The sequence below is a fragment of the Protopterus annectens genome, chromosome 17.part0 (assembly GCF_019279795.1).
Source record: "Protopterus annectens isolate FY-2018-M chromosome 17.part0, PAN1.0, whole genome shotgun sequence".
Classification (NCBI taxonomy): Eukaryota; Metazoa; Chordata; order Ceratodontiformes; family Protopteridae; genus Protopterus; species Protopterus annectens.
In genome coordinates, this window is record NC_056751.1 from 245,586,171 (window position 1) to 245,605,461 (window position 19,291).

Consider the following 19,291-nt stretch of genomic DNA (forward strand, 5'->3'; position numbering starts at 1 on the left):
ACCAATTGCCTAGTACACTCTCTGGATGGAAACAATTGCTCATCATGGGGCTCATGGGGCTTCAATAGGAGTCAGATGTGACTCAAGCACGGATGGCATGGAAAAAGTTCTTGATGTTATTTAGAAGTACTGTAATGGTGTGCAGCAATTTTCAACTGAATGATGTGTTTCGGAAGACTCACAAAGTTGCTGCCAATGATCTCTGGTTGGCTGATGAGCCTAAGGTACTTAGAGGGTCTTTATAGGTTACCGATTATAGTCAGAAGTATTCATTAAAAGCTTGCTGTAAGAAGTCATTATAGTAGTAGGACAAATTCCTGGATGTTGCAGAATTCATGGTAATTTATATCAGTTATGTAGATGTATTATCACACAAACTCTGTTAACAGGACTGACTAAAGGAAGAGCAAAAACAGACTTGACAGACAGAGAATCATGGCAGCTACTGTAAAATGATAGATTATAAAAGCAAACACACTAATTGTATTACTGGTCAATTACTCACTGATTTGAAGATATCAGTACCGAGTTGATATTTGAACTCTACTTAGCTTCCTTCAAATATAACGGATGCAGAGATTTTCTGCCAGTTTGCTGTAGAAAAAAATTGAAACATTATCTTCCAGAAATAGAAGCCTTAGCCCTCCTTTTCCCTTAACTTTCATTAACATTTTCACTCACTTTTTTGTCCTCTGCATTTGGATCATAATCCCCCTTCCTCGTACTTCTTATTCATTCATTCCCTCCCCCTTCCTCATACTTCTTTATTCATTCATTCCCTCACTAGCTAGCTGAAGTGAAATTGCCGTTCATGGTAACAATCAGAGCAAAGTAAGTCATTATCCTTAGGTTGTTTGGATTTTTTGAGTATACCTTACCCTTTCTTCCACCCATGTATGGCATGTGATAATGTCAGTGGGGATTTATGTCCACTGATGTTACAATATTCATGGCAAGGTGGAAGGCAGCTTCTTAGACAGCAGGTCATAGCACTAAAAAAAAATCACTATACCCAGGAAAGCTAAAGTGACAAAATGGCATTCATTCTCAGTCCCCTGGTTTGCATTTTCAGAGACTTGGTCTAGTAATTGAACCTGGATCTGTCAGGTCACAGTAAGTATTCATCCACTGTATCGCATTGCTGGCTCTTCACTAATTTTGTGATGAAGTATTTTAATGCCTGCCTGCCAAGGTTTGATTATTTCCATTTCATGTGTGCTGTATTTAATATGAAAAATTAAGTTTGTTCTGTTTTGCAAGTATTTTATTTCCTTTATCACTGACTGCTGATGCAACGATTTGTATTCCAGGATGTGACTGCAAATGTTCAACATTAATCAATGCTCTAACTCAATTGACAAACAAAAATAAACAAGCTCATGGTAGGGATGAAATGGATTTTTGCAATTATATTTGTTTAACCCAGTTCTAGCTCTGGAGGGTTGCTGCATTCAGAAAGTAAAAAAGGGTCTGTAGTAAATATTTTTGAGGGAACTTGTGAGTACATTTGACAATTCATTATCAGGTTTCATTTCGGTCTCTCACTTTGCTACTTATCAAGTCTGCTACATAACTGACTCACATAAATTCAAATTCTTTCCCTGTAGTATCGGTGTCACAAAATTATGAAAAACACTTTTTTTTTTTATAAAAAATGTTCATAAACTATTTCCATTTTTTCATGAATCCCATTTAGTATCAGTTCTGCCTTTTTCATAACTAGTAATCTACTAAGTTAACTACCCACAGAAGAACACATACTAATTTGATTATTAAGCTTATATACCATTTTGTAGCTAGTTTTATATAAATAATCTAATGCAATGAGAACAAGGGCCAGTTAAATGTCAGTAAAACATAAGACTCCATTCTCACCTGCATTTAAGTAAACTCCCCATACGATCACCATTCTACTCACATGACAATCGTTTCCACTCAGTTTTAGCCATTTAAATGTACATGCTACAGAGCACATTTCTATAAACTTAGCAAATGACAGGTTTCTCCTTACAGATGAAAATCCTAAAATCAGATGTAAATCATCTACAGTTTCCCAGAGGTCAGCATGGTTCTGCTCCTCCTTCCATTTTTGCTTTATCCTCACCTTATTTCCACCAGCCTTCCGTATTAAAATTATTTGATACAATCAATAGGAATTCAATCAATTATTGCCACTGTTATAAACTCAGTTAGCTACTGCCTGAGTCTAATATGTAACAGTACATTTGAATACGACCTTTCCGCAAGGACAATATGAAGGACAGACGTAGGGACTACATTCAGTGGCTGAGCTCCACAGGATGGCAATTTTTATTAAAGATTCACCACCTTGCTTATTAGAGACTACAAAATAACTGCAAACACAGAAGTAGTAATATTTATAAAAAGAGAAAATACTATTTCAAAGCCACCATAAATATTGCAGAAAAGCATTAAAGATGGTATTCCATCTTTCAATGGTATTATTTATGATGACTTTCAAAAAAAAATGAAACAACATATTGTTACACCTGAAATACCCAACTTCAACAATCCAAGTGAAATTTTGCACTCTCTTCAAAGAAATGTATTACATTTGTTTACAGGGATTGTTTGACTAGGCCATGGATGACCCCTTTTTAGTGGAGGCCCACGGGGAAAAAAAAAGCTTCATAACAAACATAAAAAAAATTCTTAAGTACATCATAGTTGAGCTAGAAAGACAATTAGGCAAAAGTACATCATAGTTGAGCTAGCAAGACAATTAGGCAAAAGACATGTCCGGTAAAATATTACATACCTACATACAGCATATTTTACTTAAAAACATGTCAAACAATGAAGTAAAAATATCACATTACAAATCAGTCAGTAAATGTTAAAAGCAAGTTTCAGTATATCATGCTTTCAAAGTAGTAGCAGTGTAGCAGATCCCAAAGTAATAGTGCTTTGATCTTAGGAGGTTAGATAGGAGTTAAGGCATTTGTGTAGGAAATGAACTTGAAAGTTGGATAAGATCGGAATATGTAATTTGATTAGACTAGCTATGAGTGATGGGAAGAAGAGAGTAATATGTATGCAGAAAATTTAGCTAGGCCAATTGTCATCCAATTGGGATTCAGCATTGAGACAATCCAGCATCTAGGACATGAGCATGGATAAGTTAAGCTTATTATTTCTCTAAGTGGGCTGGGTATGGTATTCCATATAATAGAGATATAACTGGAGTAGAGAGCATCCACTCATGAGTTCCTCGATTTAGATTGTCGAGTTAGGAATGTATATGTAGAGTGGAGGGGTCTACTAGAGTTTTGCCACTGTAGGAAGGTATACATATAAGGGCATTTATCTGGATGGTGAAGTAGGGAATGGGCATTTTTTTAACGTAAGTAAATTAAGGTAGTCTGCAAATTCCATGCAGTTTATTCTTAAGACTGCAAGGCAATGATGGAATATGTTATGCAAATTAGCAGTGAATTAGACAATCTTATTGTAGCATCATTCGTGTTTTTCTTGCTGCTGTGCAAGTTAGTGAAGATTGGGACAGTGCATAGGAGTGTTGATAGGAGATAAGTATGTGCATCAGATTTATGACTAAGGTCTGTGAGAAACACATTGGCTCTGCAGAGAACTCCAGTGGTGAGGTTTCTTTATGATATTATTTACATGAATATCAAACTTGAGCTTATCAGTTGTTACACAAAGTAGCTTGGTGTGGGAAACCCCGTCAAGTTTAATGCTTTGAGCAGAGGAAAATCTAAAACTATTCAAGTTTTGGGAAATGGTTTTAGAGACAAAGAGCATACATTTAGTATTTTTAGCATTAAGTGTAAGGCGAGCATTTTCCAACCACTGTTCTACTGCTGGACTCCTAAGCAATTGTCTAACTGCCCCAAAGAGGAGGTGGAGCAAATGATTATAGCATCATCCACACCCAAAGCTGTTTCATACTCTACCAGAACTTAACTTATCTCACACAATACCCAAATAGTAAGGTGGCAAAACATTTTTTCCTCTTTCCTCCCAGTCTCTAAAGGTGTCCTCAAAAGATATGATTAGGATTTTCCCTAGAATACACTGGAAAGCAAGACTATGCTGTCACACACAATCATTTCACCAAGGAATTCCCAACAACTGTTATTTACATCAACTTTGTTCTTGCTAGAGGCATCTAGCAAAGCTGTCATTTATTGTACAGAATATTTACTCTTGAAGTTGAGATACTGAATAATTTTATCCAGCAGCATTGCAAGAAATGAGGTGTTGAACAGGATGGGGAGGATCCTTACATCAACTTGGTTTGCAGATTTTAGTATAATATGGATGTCTGCCCATGTAAATGACATAATATAGTTTTTTTCTGCACTTTTGGACATATCTCGCATGTTCAGAAATAAACATGCTTTCTCCCTTTATTCATTGTATGTATTTTATTTAAAAATGAATGTTCATCTGCGGCTTTAAATGGAGGAAAACCACATGCAAAATGGGCCACCCCTTTGTAGCTCAAGGAGTTGAATTTAGAACACCTGATTACTTCCATTAGGAAAAGAGGGAGCAATGTTAATGGCACGTCTTACCTTGAAAGGTTACCGCCATAAAGAGATTTCTTACGCTCTCATACTGTTTTCTTTACATAAATATAAATCTGTCAAACAAAATAATCACAAAATATAAGTCATCAAGTATATAAAGTCCTAACTATAGTAAATTACCATATATTAACCTCAAACCTTTCAACGTCATCACCTTAAGGATCTGAACACCTTAGTGTAATAGCAGGTAAATGAATACCTAAATAGCATGCCTATTTAGAACAATTCACCTGTCCATTATATTTAAAAATATAAATATTAGATCATCACAATTAGGAGTAAAGTCCAGGGTGGCAATGTCTAGAAGAAACAAAAGCATTCTATGATATCAAAGGCTTTTCAGTATCAAAGCTAATCTCTACCAAGGACTTCTGTAAGACTGGGCAAACGCTATGAATCTGTCTGTAGTATTCTTCCACACGTCAGGCAGACTACACTGATCAAGGCAGATTAGATCTGGGAGAGACAGTTCCATACAGGTTGCCGCTGTTATCATGTAATCATAGTTCAATCATAAACCAGCTTAAAGAACAATGCCAGAGTTGAACACTTATCTGTTCCAAATTACTTTATATGTCTCACAAAGTAAGGAACACACTTGTCTTTGTAAAGTCTCTACATCTCAACAGGAATGCCAACATGCATTTATTAAGTTGATTTATTTATTTAGTCATTTGTTTAATTTTGTTTACTGCGGTAGAAAACTGATCACATTTGACCATTTGTAAGCTGGGCCCAGGTTATATACATAGTAACAACAATAAAGTAACATTAAAGGTACAACTAAATTGTATAGTATAGTGACATAACATTGATATAAAATATATATATTTACATATTTACAAGAAGGTTTAAATAGAAGGTAAAAGAGTAGTATTAAATGAATAATACTGGTGTTATTGGTCAGGTAAATGTGATCCAGCCAAAAATAATGGCCATAATATCTACAAGTATGAAGATACATTTTAAAGTAGAAATTGTAGAAAACTAAAAGCTGAAAGAAAAGTGCTAATACCAGAAGCTGATAATACACACAAAAAAAAATGATAAGCCTTTACACTTTGTTGTTTTCTGGGATCCAAATTGCAACCATGACCTAACCTGTTAAGTAGACAGCTTAATGGATTAAAGACAAGACAAAACAGCAATGGTGACAGAGTGTCACCCTGAAATATCTCTCTCTGAATTTTCCCTGGGATAATAATTTGTCCTTTATCATGGTTTTGCTGCAGAGTGGTTTACCACAGTTTCATGCTCACCGATCAGTGTAGGGTGTATCTTGTAGATTTGTAAGCACTCCTTTATTCATGAATGTGGGGATGCTGTCAAATGCTTTCTTGTACTCTATTCATTCCATACATAGATATTCTTCCCCTTTTTTACAATTCTCCATTATGTCGATGCCCTTCACTGTTGCAGTATTCATAACAGAAGGGATCTCCTGCCAAGGATAGCCTAAAGTCTGGCCACTGTGCACAAAAGCCTTTAGTACATACAGGCACAATATGATTCACATTGGGATATATTGGTCTACAGTTTTTAGGATAGCTTACAGGTTCACTCTTAAGGAGTACTGTTTATCCTGTTAACCAGGTTAGTGTCAATTCAGGGTGTGGATACAAGATCTTTATCAGGGCTAAATTGTTATGCATAGATGTCAACACTTTTAGCCGGAAGTTAGGTACTGCTTCTGGGCCTGGGGTTTTCCAGTTAGGAGCTTTTCTTCATTTTGTTTCAGTCACTCTTGCCTTTATTTCATTCCATTTCATATTCTGTACATTTAAACTTCTTACTGTTTCTTCTACTTCTATCCATTCTGCAACTATGTTCCACGGGATCTTCGTGGATATTTCTACAAAATGTGTCTATTATTTTTTCTTTTTCTTTTGGTGGCATGTCTATTCCTTTTGTTCCCTAATTCTCTATAAAACATTTTTGGGTCATCAAAGAACTGCTTATTTTGTACTTTTATATTTAATCTGCATATCTTCGAAGTTTTTCTATCTGTGCTGACATCTTCAGTTTATTATTTGCAATCGTGTACAACAGATCCTAGTCTGTTTTAATACTGTGCATAAAATAGACTGCAGCCCCAGGTTTAACTCCAGGAACCTTGTTGTTGCCACTTGTGTAGTAGCCACTGAGGGCTTGATCACTTTAGGCCTCCCCCCACTTGTGTGAGCAAGGAATCCTCTCACTCCAGCTTAAAGCAAAGAAATCTCTAACCAGCTATCATCCAAAAATAGACTGCAGCCCCAGGTTTAACTCCAGGAACCTTGTTGTTGCCACTTGTGTAGTGTAGGTGCTAGCTTTTGTGACTACTGTTATGCCTTGTTAAAATCTGTTACAGTCAGCTAGAATGCATAACCCAGGGGCAACAGCTGCAAACCTTCCCTTTAGCCCACCCCACCCCTTTCATCCATTTCACTGTTGATAATTTGTTGTATGTCAAGATATTTAGCCTCTCTCAATAGTCATAGCCTTCAGTCCCTCCTCCTCAATACTTGTTCTTCACTAAACACCAAACAGAGATGCAAAGTCTCCAGCTGCTTTTATCTTTAGCTACATTGTGTGCAGCAAACAATAGCAAAGGGGAACACAAATATAAAAGAGAATAAAGTCTGCTATTGCAGACTAGTATGCAGCATACAACTGCTACCTGTGGTATACTCCTACACAGTTTTTCTTGGAGAAACCTTCCAGTCATTGAACAAGGGTGCCTGTATGTTTACCTTATTTCCTTGACTGTCCTTTGATAATTAGCTAGGTAGGCAGAGTGCCTTGGATTCTCCCCTGCTACTTTAAATCCCAATTGATGGTTTCCCTCCCTTCCCACAACCCCCAAGTGATTGCTCAGGTACAATACACCAAAGGTTTTAAAAACCCGGGATGCCATATTTGCCCTAATTGCAGCTGAAAGCCCTCCAGGTGTAGCATCTCTAGTAAGTGTCCCTGTACTAGCTGATAGAACCTGGAAGGTGTAGCCCCACTCCGTTCTCACCCCCCATACCATTACCTTTATACCTATCCATACAACCACACTCCCTAACTTCCTCCCAAATTCCCCACCCCTCTACTTCCTGTTCTCATACTACCTCCCTTCTTTGCTCCGCCCCACACTTACCTACTATCCACTATCAAAGACTACTATACCTTACTCCCACCCCTTCCTCTCATCCTCTGTTCTACATCCCATAAAGTGACATCTCTTACAACTCGACTATACTCTTACCTTCTCTACTCCTTATACTCTATCACCTCACCTCCTATCACTCACAGTTACCTACTCCCTATCTCCATCCCTCAAACACCACTCACCTCAAGTACTACACCACACCCTAGCTACTAATTTGTCTCTCCATCCTTCCCCCCACCACTCCCATTCCTAAAAAAAATCTCCCCCCTCCCCTTTAAAACAAAAAAACAAAGTCTACTTACTCCAATTAAAACCCCATTACAAACCTCTACTTTTATCTGGTGACATTCATCCTAATCCAGGCCCTACAGACACTACCCTGAATAATAACCCCCATGTATCTAAACCTGCCAACCCCTCCAACCCATCCCCTCCAACCCACAAAAACAAGTACAGTTCTGCTCTATCAATGTCAGGATCCTTGTAAATAAAGTTCAAGAACTCCATGCTTGGATAGCTAACTATACTCCTGCCATATTTACCCTAACTGAAATATGGTTAAAACCACACCATCTGGACAGTGAAATCATTCCTCCTGGCTATAATATCCTTAAATTAGATTGACCTAAAAGAAAAGGAGGAGTCTCCATACTCTACTCCAATTGTCTCTCCCAAATCAGTCCCACACTAGACTTACCCTCCTTCTCACCAGCTGAACTCCTACTGACCAACTTCAAACTTAACAGTTTCAACATCATAACTGTTGCAGCAATCTATATTCCCCCTGGTGATAATATTAACATACTTGAGAACATCCTATCTCACCTCTCACATACCATCCACAATTAAATCATTATACTGGGAGATGTAAATATTGATTGACTTATAATACAGGCTCCCAACACTACTTCCTGTATAAACCTACATGGGTTTGAGCAGCTAATCACAACCCCAACCTACATTAATAAATCTCATCTACCTAGCTCTCTTCTTGACTGGATATTGGTCTCCCACCCTCAAAACTATCATAACTCCCAAACCATTCCAAATGTCCTCAGTGACCACTGTCCTATAACAGTTACCAGACATACTCCCCACCTTACCAAACCTAATACATTTATTACCACCCACTCACTATCTCATTTCTGTCCTAACTCCTTTATTCACCAACTCTCCAAAATTAACTGGTCTTACCTCACCACTCTTCCTTTAGATGAAGCTGTCCACTCCTTCAACACTACATTCCTAAACATTCTTAACTCCCTTGCTCCTCTTCACACAATTAGAATCAAATCTAATACTGCTCCCTGGCTCACTAAATCTACCAGAACCCTCATGAAAGACCGGGATAGGATTTGGAAAATGTGGAGTAAAACTAGGACCTCTTCTCTTCTTCAGAAATATAAAGAACTCAGAAATAAAATTAAAAAAAAAAATCATTATGACAAAATAAACTTCTATGCCAATCCTCCCTCTACTCTTAAATCAGACCGAATGAAATTCTGGAGCTCTATTAAGCAGACTCTTCATCCTGGAAACCCTCTCTCTCCAAACCCATATCTCAATGCAACACCTGAAGACATAGCCAACAAATTTAACAATCATTTTATAAACTCTAACCTCCATAATAAATTCTCCCCCTCCCAGAAACAACACTAGCACCCCCACAAACTCTATACCTCTTCCAAACCCTTCTAACACCTTCTTTCTAAAAGCAGTATGAACTAGCTATGTAAAGTCATTACTCTCTAAACATAAATCTTGCTCCCCTCTGTTGACAAGCTACCCTCTTACTTCCTGCAGATTTGCCTCTGAACCTCTTGCCTATCCTGTATCCATCTTAATCAACCGATCCATTTCTGAATCCTATGTCCCCATTGTATGGAAGAATTTCCCTACTCTACCCGTTCACAAAGGGGGCAACTCCTCAGACATATCCAACGTCAGACCGATTGCCATACTCTCTCCACTCTCAAAAATCCTAGAGAAATACATTCACAAGCAGGTAATGCATTACCTTCACCAGGAAAACCTTCTCACACCCACACAGCATGGTTTCCATCCCAAGCATAGTACAACTACTGCACTCATATCATTCATCAACATAGTCTCCCTAGCTAGTGATAATAAACTTGTCTCATGCTTATTTGTTGACCTTTCTAAAGCCTTTGACAGTGTCTCTCACCTAATCCTTCTAGATAAACTCACTAACTTACATTTCTCTCCCCCTACTATCTCCTGGTTCTCCAGCTATCTCTCTACCTGCCAGCAATCAGTTAAATGGCTCTCTGCACTGTCCTTCCCTCTCACTGTACAAATGGGAGTTCCCCAAGGGTCCATACTTGGGCCACTACTCTAATATTTTCACCAACTTGCTCTACTCCTCTTGTCCCCAGACATCTCTTGTGCAACATGCAGAGGACTCAACTGTTATAACCATTGCTGACAACCCAACTGACCTCCACTCAACTACCCAGGCATTCTTCCACACCATTGAGACTTGGCTTAGTGATAAACTAATACTTAATCCAAAAAAAAAAAAAAACTAAGCTCCTACTCTTCCTCCCTAAAAACATCACCACACTCAAAGTACATTTACCATCTTATCCTGCAACAACACTATCATCTCAGCTGAATCTAGTACTAAATTGCTAGGTGTTACAATGGATGACCAGCTTAAGTCTGATCTCCATATTACTAACTCGGTAAAAAGAACTCATCAGAAACTTGGACACCTTTTCTGTAGCAAGAAATACTTCAACACTGCCCGAATAACTCTCTCTCAGGCTTTATTACTCCCAACACTCCTGTACAGCTGCCACATATTCACAAACCTAAGTTCTACACTTATTTCCAAGCTTGAAACCACCTATAATAAGATTGCCAGATTTGCAGCTAACCAAACTTACAAGTCATACCACTGCTTAGCACTACAGCAACTAGACTGGCTAGAATTTCCTCAGCTGCTCCAACTATACCAACTACAAATCATCCAATCTATCACTCTATCTACCTTCCTTCTGCCCCAGCCCCTCCACTATCATATCCAAATATTCCCTTGCTAGGATGCTACGCAGCTTAAGTCAAGAATTATTAGACATCTACAAACCCAAAACCAAGCTAGGCTGCCTTCTCTATAACTATAACCCAGCTACATCCTGGAACCAACTCCCCTTGGAAATAAAATCCCTCCAACATAGCAAAAGTTTCAAATTAGCCACAAGGAAATACCTAAAAACAAAGTGGTCTTGCCACTGTAGCCAACCACGCTGAAACCACTATCCTTTCACCTATTTTGCCACCTCATTCTTACACTATTCCCCTGCCTCTTCTACCTCTTCCCTTCCTCTATCTCCAACCACTCAATTCTTACAGTCACAAAATAATCTGTCTAGTCTGTCTCCTATACTCTACCTCTTCTACATCTCCTACTAGCCATTCTTACTTTCCTTTCTTGTTTCCAAACTCCTATACAACTAGATCCTACCTACTTTAAATAAGCATCTACCTAACTATTAACTCATTTTGCTCTAAGCAGCTTAAATAATATTGTAACTAGTCACATTTTCTTCTGCTAATTGTTTAAAACCTTGTTTGTAACAACTCACATACTTGTCTACCAATTACTAATACTCTGTATAATTGAATTGCCTGAGGAGCTTTTTTATCTCTCCAAGTCTCTGCTTGTAAGATCCTATAGCTGATTGTTACTACTATGTTACTAAAATTTAATAAATTATTTTCTAGTCCTGAGGAGCTTTTCTCCCCGGGTCACTGCTGAAAATGAGCCAAAAGCTCAGTCAGACTAACCCTGTTAACAAATGTAAAATAAATAAATAAAAATAAATTGTTCTCATAACAGCTATCCATATATTTTTGTTGATATGTTACCTCTTCTAATAACGATCCTTCTTGCCCTAATTGCTTTATAATTTTATGTATTTTATACTTCCATGATTGCATTTGATTTCTTCCCTTACTTTCCCATATTGCCATAAATTTTTGTGATGACCATCTGTTATTAATTTAGCTGCATGACTGCACAGGAATAGATCTTATTTACTTTCATGTCACATGAATTTCTGTTAGAAGTCTTGATTACTGTGTTCATTTGTTGTATCAGACTTCTAACATTTTGGGTCTTATTGACTTTCTGTACTTAATATGTCTCTCTCTCTCTCTATTAAATGAAGCAACTCTTCCCTTCATTTTCTTCTAATCTGAGGGCACATTTTTTGTTGTTGGCATTCTATAAAACGTTCCAGAACATCTTTGTGTGACATACTCGCTTCAGCTGCATCAACATCGACTGAGATAGAGTACCCAGTTGCCTGTTCATTCCCCTGTTGTGCAACTCCAGGTGAACGTTTGTACTGGTTTCTTACTGAAGGCTCTAAAGCATCTTCATGTGGCAAGTGATCAGATGCTTCCCATTTCACCAGTTTTTCTTAAAATTTGTGGACTCGTTCTATCAAGCTGTGACATTACCAAAGCTGGATTTTCTACACTAAATCCTTCACTCCACCGCTAATCTTTAACTTCTCTTACTAATTTTCTTTTCTACTTCCCCCTTTGTGTTCTTATTTTTTGTATTGTAAAATTTTCCATACCCAGTTGCATTTGCTTGTATTTCATCTCTTCAAATATCTTTGGTGAGTTTCTTTTTTTTTTAGTTTTGCTGTCTCCTTTGTATAAATATTGCATTATATTAAATCTTATTTATTCTTCAGCTGTCTCCAACTGTTTCTCCTTATTTTGAGGAATTATTGTCTATCATGCTGTGACATTGCCTGTGTTAGACTTTCTACACTAAATCCTTCACTTTACAGATAAACAGATGCTGAATTTATGGATTAAGTTTTACTTTACTATTCTTCTGCTCTACATTTGTGATTTTTATTTTTTGCATTGTGAAATGTTCCACATCTTGGTGACTTTGCTTGCATTTATCCTCAAATATCTTTGGAGCTGCCTTTTTGCATTGGTTAGTTTGGCTTTTACCTTTGCATAAATATTACACTATAATCACATCTCTCTTTTCCATGCCCATTTTACTTTTTTTATACCTTTCAAAAATCTTTTGATTTTGTTTTTATATTTCTATTCCATTTTTATATTTCTGCTATTTCTCAGTTGCTTTTGCATTTAAAGCTTTGGACAATTTTTCTTGTGCAAGTATTTTTCTTTCCTCTAATTTATCTCTAGTCTTTTTTGAATATCCTCTATTCAGAAATTCTGCACTTCTTGCATAATAGTAATACATAATTTCTTTGTTACCCTCAATAGTCCAGTCTATCATCTTTATGGCTTTTTTTTTGGGCCGTCAATTTTTGTGGACTATTTACTTTTACGGGGGGGGGGGCATCCTCCCCTTGAGCCTGGCCTAGTCCCATTGTAGGAATGTTTCCATGTCTTTAGCATTCTACGCTGTCATCTTTCCATTCTTAGCACTAGTCACCTACCAGGATTGGGCACTTTTTATCCTAGGACTTGTGCACCTAGCTGTCTTTTATGTTTTAACCTACTACTATGCTATATGGTATATAACATACTGTCTATATATCAGTGTTGTCTTGGTGAAATTTCATAAAAAAACAGGGTCCACCTCATGAAGGTGCTCACCCAGACTTAAGGATGAATTCAGTTCCAGCAATACTACTAATAAAACTCCTGCTCTTTCATTTCTCCAAGACTTGGGTTTCTAATACCATAACAGTAATGCAACCCATTTCTAAATCAAAGTATTATTAAAGTTCAAGAAATTAGTATTGTATTAACTATTGATGCTAGCCAAAAGAGCTCTTCACAGCACTCACAATGTGCTCAGAACTGACTTCTGCAATTCATATGTTGTTACATGTATCGACAACATATCGAAATATGACTGTAAATTCTTTTTTATTTCACACATTTTCCCCACTAGTATTGGAACTGTCTGGGTATCCTTCAACATTTTCCTAATGTCTAATCGAAGATCATGTTATTTTATGACTTTGTGTGTATGTAAGACTTTGTAATCACTGGGTGTAGCAATTTCAGTGATTGATGCTACTTTTGTCTTCGTTTCATGGACTATTATAACTGTTTTTCTCACATCTATTTATTTGAACTGCTGGCAAAAGGTGACACCATGTGATATAAACTTTATTCTCTATAATGCTTTATGGCTCATGTTTGCAATGCTTCTCAGCTACTTCAATATTATAATATTGGTACAATCCTCAGTACTGCAGTCTTGCTACATTATTATCCCCTTTCAGTGTACAGTCCGTCTGCCATTAATGTATCACACCCAGCAACAAGATGTGCAACTGTTTCTAATTCTGTTTTACAAAACATGCATTTGTTTGTTTCTCAAACATGTTCAATGGATTTTATAAATCAGCATGTACAGTCCAGTATCTTGGGTCACCAATATTAACATTTCGCCTTTTGGTTTAAAATCACCCCTCATTAACCATTTTTGCATTAGATCCTGATTGACATAACGACTGTATACATATATATATATATATATATATATATATATATATATATATATATATATATATTTATTTATCTACTTCTGGTTTGATTTCCATTCTTAATTGACACTGACATTCTTCTGCTAAACTAAGCAAGGAAGTCATCTTAGACTTGTGCTCTTCATGTTTTAAAACTTTCACTATGTTTGGAAACGGAGGCTACAGATATGTATGCAGTACTTGGATAGATGATCTACAGTATACACGCAATCAATTTTGAGCAGGCCCATACCTCCTTCAGAACGGGGACTATATAATATTGATGTACACTGATTTTTATAAATCATTTGATAAGCATGAAGCATTTTTCTTGTTTTCCTGTTCAATCGATCCAGTACCTTTAGGGGCAAGTCAATAACCCCACAACTGTGAGTTAGAACAGGAAGAGCAAACTGGGTTATAGCTTGAACGTTGTTCCTAGCTTTCAGGGCTGTTTTCAGTATTAATTTTAATCTTCTAATTATTCTTTACTAAGCTTTATTCACATTTATGTTTTATTGTTGATGCTTCTTCAATTCCCAGATATACACTCCCTCTTGCTAGAGTTCTTTAAATCACATTCCTGTCAGAGACTGATATTTGCTTGGTGCTGTAGCCTTCCTGCTTTAAATGTTACTTTTGCACATTTATCAAGACCAAATGACATCCTTATATCATTTGAGACAGTTTTGATTATTTGCAGTTGTGCTTTCAGTTCCTCATCTGATGAACTATACAGTTTTAAGGCACGCACAAAAAAGATGAGAAATCTTTAAATTTTTTCTGATAGCCAAATTGTAGCTATGACTTATTTTAAGTAGACAGCTTAATGAGTCAAAGGCAAGACAGAAGAGCAGTGGCGACAAATAGTTTTACTGTGTGCTATTATTTTCGAACTGTGTTTTACTGTATTTTTGCCATTTCCTGCACTTTTAGCCTAGCATAGACTTGGTTCAGATTTGCTGGACCCAGTCTGTTTCTATAGTTTGGGCACTACTCCAGCTTTTCTCCACAAAAGAGGGCCTCCTCCTACACCCTAGTGAGAGTAGAATGTAGCTAAGGACCTATCACAATGGTGGTGGTTAGCCCAGGGCCCAGTCTTGTGTGCTACTATTGGTTAGTGTGTTTGATATCAGTTTAATTTTGCTGCTACTTGTACCTGCTTTAGCTCGGGTCTGCATAATGCACATCACCTGCATAATTGCGCATTACCACACAGTGGAAGATACCACTGGTGGTTACAGGCACAAACTCTTAGATCATTTTTCCTTACTCAAGTGCTTGAGCTCCATCAGAGGTCTCTTGCTGTTGTGCTTCAGTGCCCAGTTAGACAGTTGAGCCTCTGAGGTTCCTCTGCAAGTCTTACCCATTAAACCCTTCACAGTTAAGAACTTTTTTTGACCCTTAGCCACACCTTGTTCTAGTCCCCTCCCAATTACTGACTGCAGTACTTCACCTAGCATCATGAATGGTCAATTTCCTATTTCTCCAGCCAGCCTGATCGACATGGGCATCCTGAGGCAAAGTACCAATTGTATCATGTACACTGACAACCCACTTCTACCAATTCACACGAATAAAATATGTGAGAGCTGCATCTACATTAAGAATCTAGGCACTCTCACTCACAAATCAGTATATGAGATACTAAGCAGCTTATCTCACACATTTCATCTCCTGCACCATCCATGTGTACAACACCTAAACCTACATATGCAAAGGTTCTCACTAGAAGCCTACCTAAAGATCAGAGACCTCCCTAATATTAAACACACTTCACTTAATACATTCCAAGCAAATTCCAGTACACATACAAATGCATGCACCAGTGTCTCAACAAACATGCCGCTAAGGCAAAACTCAAAATCAAATGTTTTAGTTATAGGGGACTCCCCTGAGAGAGGGACAGATATCCCACTCACCAGGTTGGATAAGGAAAATGTCACAGTCAGCTGTCAGGCACCAGGATGTGCCACATCACACATGCACTCAAGTCTCTCAACAACATGCAATGCAAGACTCTGTCATAGTCCATGCTGGTGTGAACGACTCGAGACATCCCTCACTAGACTATATGAAAAGCGTCATGACTGAACTCTCACATTATATGTGTCCCGGGCGAGTATGCCCCTAGCCTTACACAGCATTCTACTTTCACCTAGGATGATGCTTCAATACAGACAAAAAATGATTGACTTCAACAATTGGCTTAGTTTCTGGTGTCATTCTAAGGGGATCCAGTATCTGTCAGCCTGGGTTGATGGACCTTAATGCTTTGCCAGAGATGGTTTCCACCTGCTGCCTCTGGGTTTTTGGCTACTGGCTAAGGCTCTTGCCTCCCCCATAGTGCCTTTTTGTAGGCAATGTCACAGAAATAAAGCTTCCAATGTAAAAATATCATCTAAAAGCAACTTATGCTGCTAAATGCTAGAAGTCTAAATCTGAAACTGCAGCAAACTGGAAGCACTCCTTACCTTGGAAGATGCAGACGTCTGTGCAGTCACAGAGACCCAGTTCAAGGCCATGGAGAGCATCCCCAACATACCAGGATAAAATGCCTTCCACATGTTCAGACCACAAAATGAATGTGTTAAAACTAAAGAAGGAGCATCAATATTCATCAAGAATAAATATACCTCCAGATTGGTTAAACAGAATGATCCCCTAGAGTCACTCCATGTGCAAACAACTATAGGAAAGATGACTCTCCAAAGTCATTGTTGGCTACAGATTCCCCTCCATGAACCATGCTATCCATATTGCTTACTTGGATCTACTTGAGTTGCTCAAAATATAACCAAACACCCTGGTTATGGGTAACTAACTACCTGTCCATAGATTGGGTAAATTATACGTGTACAAACACACTTGCCCAAAGGTTCTTGGACTTCATTAACTCAAATGCCTTGGAGCAGATAGTTGGCACCCCTACAAGGGGCCCAAACATTCCAGACATGGTACTCACCAACATGGTAGTGAGGTGCACCACCACAATTGTGTGGCCCTCCCTAGAAGTCTGATTATAAATCACTCTCTAAGAAAAGATAGCATCAGACCCCCCCCCCCCCCCCGGAGAAATTAGGCTAAAAAAAACTCTCCAAAACCAACTACATACTCTTATGAGAGTGCATTAATAGCCTCAGAGCTCCTGTCCCCACTGATGGCAAAGAAACCTATACCGGGATGTACACCAATGCATTGTATAAACATCTATACAATTGTATTGACTCAGCTGTTCCTAACAGGACCAAACAAGATTCTCAAAAAAAAAAAAAAAAAACAAGCCTGCCTGGTGGACATCCACCATAAACAGGTTATAAAATAAGAGGAAGAAATTGTTATCTAAGAGCAAGGAGGAACAATTTCAGACTTAGAAGTACACCCTTCTCAGCTTGAACAAGTAAATAAGACATCTTGTAAAGTCCTCTAAAGCTAACTACAAATAAAGACTAGCATCCTTAGCTAAGGATAACCACAAGGCATTCTTTAGCCACATCCAAGACTTTAAAGGAAAAGCCCAGATTTGTGATGAACTGGTAGTGAATAGTATCACATATACTGAACCAGTGGAAATAGCCAACCTGCTAGCTGGCAGGTTCAGTAAAAACTTCTCCCCTCTGTCCTCACCACCTAATATCTCTAAACAGCAAGTCTTAACTGCTTTCTATAAGGCCATAAACACAGCCTCTATGGGATCTGATCCCAGGCTGTCTTTTCAATGATTTAAAATAGGAGTTAGCAACACCATTAGGTATTCTTTTCAACCGCGACCCAAGCACTGTTTTTTTGTCCCTGCTGAATAGAAAACAGCTACCATCATCTCCTTGTACAGGGGGGTTGCATCCACCAACCCTGAGAACTATAGACCCATTAGCCTAACCCGCTTTATCTGCAAGGTCATGGAGAGAATCATCATGGACCTTATCAAAAAGGATATAGACGACCTTTAAACACTTGACCCAACCCAGTTTGGTTTTGTTAAAGCCTGCTGAATCTGGTGGACTTCTTTGAGACTGTCACCAAAGGCATGGACAAAGGCACATCTGCACATACAGCTTACCTAGACTTGACCAAGGTCTTTGACACAATCCTCCACTCAGGCATCATTGAAAAACTCACCCAGCTGGAGGTCAACCCATATACAGTTGTGTGGGTTGCAAACTGGCTCACCAACAGAAACAGAGTCAAAATAGAGGGACTCCACCACTAGGTCCATTACCAGTGGTGTTCCACAGGTATTGGTGCTGGAGCCCCTTATTGTTTGGAATCTACTTCTCAGAAGTACAAGGCAAAAACAAAATTTTTGTGGCTGACCAAATTTGCTGATGTCTGCAAACTGGGATCAGTCATTGATTCCAAAAATGATGTCAACATTCTACAAGAAGGACTTACTCAAGCAAATGACTGGTGCCAAAGTCATAGTCTTAAACTCAATGCAAAAAAATGCATTATTGTCACCTTTGGCATAGGTAATGTCCCTGCAGATTACCATATTAATAACAATATCCTAAGCTCTAAACCACTGGTGAACGATTTAGGCACACTGACAGCAACCTCACTTTTGATCACCTTGTCTCCACAATGGTAAGGAAGGCCTTCTACATTGCTCACCTCATAAACATGGGCATAGCTTCCAGAGCAAAAGACGTTATAACCCCCCCCCCCGTACTCTTCCCTCATCAGGCCAATAATAGAGTACAATGCTTCCCTTTGATATGTACCTAAACAGCCACTGCAGCAACTGGAGAAACAAAGGTTCCTCACAAAGAAAATTCAGGGTCTTCTGCACATGTCTTGTATGGACAGACTGAAATCACTGTCACTACACTCTGTATCATATAGACTACTCAGAGGTTACCTGTACCTTGCATACAGAGCAACCTCTGATCTTGCCTTAATGGAAATCCTGCATATTTGTAAGTCAAATGGTATACAATTCACTCACTCTAGGGACCTTAATCTAGCATGCAACATCAACAGGACTTGCTGGAGAGACAGATATGTCTCCCAGAGGTTCTTTCCCCTGGAATAAACTTCCAATACAGGTTAAACAGAGCTCCTTTTTAAGTGCAACTTGG